Source organism: Berghia stephanieae, chromosome 2 (assembly GCF_034508935.2).
Source record: "Berghia stephanieae isolate SIO BIC M18660-M18661 chromosome 2, UCSD_Bste_1.3, whole genome shotgun sequence".
Lineage (NCBI taxonomy): Eukaryota > Metazoa > Mollusca > Gastropoda > Nudibranchia > Aeolidiidae > Berghia > Berghia stephanieae.
Window position 1 is genome coordinate 954,587 of NC_088361.1, and position 3,977 is coordinate 958,563.

Here is a 3,977-nt window from a genome sequence, read left to right on the forward strand (position 1 = left end):
TACTCCAAGCAGCTTAGTATCACTTCAATATTGCTCAGAACGTTGACACCAGCAGGTAAATTGTTAAAATTCGCTTGATGGGGTCTTATTCATCCTGAGATATTACCATTCTCCGACAGTGAGTAACATACGACAAGGTAGACAGTACCCAGATCTCATACTATCCTAGATCTAGTTGAAGAATGTACAGTGGAACCTCCCGATTACGACAACCTCCTGATAACGACATTGACCCCTGGTCCCCATTTTTTCTCTATTTAAGATCAGTAAAAAAAAACCTCCAAATAACAACGCACTTTTTGATAAAACCTCCGAAAAACAACATCAATTTGGCGATTTTCGGCAGTTTTCGTAGATATCTGATACTAAAAATACCGAGTATGAGTACTCAAAGTTTATAAAAATGATTCCTGCTTGAATCAATGATAACGCAGCTTTTGAAACCAATGAGAACGCAGCATTTTTTGACGAATCTTGGCTGATATGCATTAATAAAAACCAAGGTATAAATGTAAGTGTAAGCAAGTAAACACAAAATCTTGGAAAATGTGATATTATGTTTGATAGAAGTAGTAGTAGTAGTAGTAGTAGTAGTAGTAGTAGTAGTAGTAGTAGTAGTAGTAGTAGTAGTAGTAGTAGTAGTAGTAGTAGTAGTAGTAGCGTTTTTGTGGGAGGAGGAGGAGGAAGAGGAGGAGGAATTTTATCTAACTCGCAGCATCCGAATTACCTGTTTTTGTTTGCTTTAAAGGGTTTTACAGCGCTTGTGACACATCTATGTCATATCAGCACCAGTAAAAAGGAAGAAAATTGGATAGTAAAAAACATTCTAGATTTACAATTGAAATGACATAAGAAAAAGTAAGACAAAGGGGAATGGTTTAAATAGGGAACAGATGTAGATTCCAGGAGCACACTATCAGTGTACTCAGTTCAGATCACCTAAAAGTCTCATCCAGACACACGCACAAGAACCCTCTAAGAGGAATAAAATACAATGTTTTGTTTGTTTTGTCAATGTTAATAAAAACTGGTTCCGTGGGCCTTCACCACGCCCAATTTGTCCGCCATCTTGGAAACGTCTAAATAACGACACCTCCGGATAACGACATAAAAACTCGGTCCCGTGGCATGTCGTTATCGGGAGGTTCCACTGTAGTTTGTTTTCAACATTTATGACAATGTTTAAAAATGAGGGTGTAAATAAATCAATTATATAAATATATGAATACATAAATTAATTAATATGTAAATAAAAATTGTTTGTATACATCCTCCAAAAAAAAAGTTTTTTCTTAAGGGCCAGGCCTGAGTCAGCTGTGGTGCAGTGCCGCAAACTGAGCAATAAGGGTTAAATTTTTTACTCAAGAATAATAAAAACAAAACAGAAAAACAAGACGGGTGGAAAACCATATCCACTCTGTCATCTCACACTTCGCTTTGAATTAATTGGATCTGAGCTCCTTCATTCTGATAGTCCACCATATTGGCCAAAACCTATTTAATTTGGTTTTGGTGCAGACAAACATCATACGGTGAGAACAGGTCAAACCAAACATAATAAACTTTTAAAACTTGATAGACTGAAAACAGTTCAGAATGAATACTTGCCAACATTTCACATTTCAAAAGTGGAATCAGAACATAGAACTTTGAGACAAAATTAGAAATTTGTAAAGAAGAATGAATAATTATAAGGTCCCAGAATTAAGCCAATGCCAAAATCTATCACTTTTGACCATCAAACTCATTTTACCAATGGATAATTCCCTTGACATAATGGTGGAATTATAGCACATCTGGCAATACAGTCGACAGTGATTTTAGTGACAAAATAACTGATAGTCCACTTGATATTGACAATGATGACATTATTTATGAAACTGGACACGTACGCCATCCTCGTTGTCATGAAATACGACAGAATTCTCTTCTAAATTGTTGTCATTGCTGGTAATTGGAAGTTCTGGAAATCCCTCTTTATTGATGTCTCCACCTAAGGAATAAATGGAATGGTCAATCAATCAATCGATCAATCAATCGATCAAGCAGTATAAATACACATAAAATGTTCTTTTAATCAACTCCTGCAGCACTGTTTCATGCTTGTGCAATCTTCTGAGAAAATAGGCAATATTATTTCATAGTTATTATATTTATATGATTTATTTATCATTTTTTTAAAATAGTCTAATTTTGCAAAAAACCTACAGACTTCATTTCCGGACTAATTATGACCATTGAGGTAAAAACACTTTTGTTTTCAATTAAGGTAAAGATAATCCTTTGATAGGCATTCAATCTCGTCACCATTAGACGTTCCTACAATCCAATAGTCTCCTCAAAATTATGAATCCTGTTCTCACCTTTGCATTTCACTTTCCTCAATTGCTCATCAAGAATAAGCACTATCCTACTGAAGTTATATTTTCTTTAATTTGTAAACAAATTCAACATTTCAGCATTTTCAGCAAATAAAAGAATAGTCATTTGCTGCTATGATATGCAAAGATTACACGGTCTGAGGTCAAAACTACACACGGCACTTTAGGGAATGATTCCACTATCTGAATAAAATTGCTGGAAATATATTTAGATTATGGAGATCTGGTATTATGTCTTCGTAAATTAGGGCAGAAAATTTTGAATTTAAGTTCAAATTATGACAGTTCTGATGATTAAAATGCAAAGTTTCCCAATGACTGCCAATCTAGCTTAACTTGAAAGTGCCGACATTATTGTCGCCAGTCTGACGCCTGATCGTTGGAGTTTGATTGCTCACCGCCCGTGTAGTGGGGGATTGCCGACATACCGACAATTGATGCAAGTCTGATAACCCAATTTATGGGTTGCCGACATACCGACAATTGATGCAAGTCTGATAACCCAATTTATGGGTTGCCGACATACCGACAATTGATGCAAGTCTGATAACCCAATTTATGGGTTGCCGACATACCGACAATTGATGCAAGTCTGATAACCCAATTTATGGGTTGCCGACATACCGACAATTGATGCAAGTCTGATAACCCAATTTATGGGTGCATTGCTGTAATGGAAATCTCAAAAAATGACACAAAATATTGCCCATTACAGCAATGTTTAAACTAGACCTATTTATAATACACACCCTATATACAGTAATATAGTATACAGAAAAAGTAATAAATATCAATAATTAAGTAAAAACTGAATGGATATTACTACTAATAAGTAAGGGTACTTGGGTACATTTATCAGAACTGACAAATGAGAGCGAGCATCATTTTGTCAGTACTGACGAGTTGCACTACTCACTGTTTATTTGGCTGGTGGCTGAAATTGCATTTACAGTGGCTTCAGCTTGTGGTGGTCTAAAAAACGTGAAGTGGAAAAAAGAAGGAATTTATTTGATGTGAATTTCCAAACTATTGAAATCAATATCATAAATAAATACTGTGACACAGAAACATCTTCGTTGGATTCTAGCACATCTGCAATGCGACATGCGAGAGCTGGTGACTGATTGTATTTAGTTACAAACCTCCAATGAGCATCAGATTTTGACATGCTTAGATTCTCACATGATTTCTGGCTTCTCCCCCAAGTGTGATAGAATCGAGCAATTTGAAAGGCTTTGAGGAAGTCACCTCACTTTACATCGCTGCAATGTGGCTGCCACCTGGGTTATTGTAGTCTTCCTTGAAATAGACCTTAAAGACAAATTTCCATTTGGGGGTAAATGAAGAGAAATGCTTTTAAAAAATTCTATACAAAAATAAAGATATATTCACAAAATACAATACAAGGCAGTTAACTGGGACATCTCAGATCCCGACACATCATCCCAATTAATCGGCGTCCCAATTAAGCAGCGGCCATAAATTTGAGTGACGTTTCACATCTTAATGCAAAACAAACAACACCTTAATCTACCCTTAACAATCAGGGTGTCCAGGTATCGGAGACATTAAAAAATCCTACCAGCCCAAGCAAAA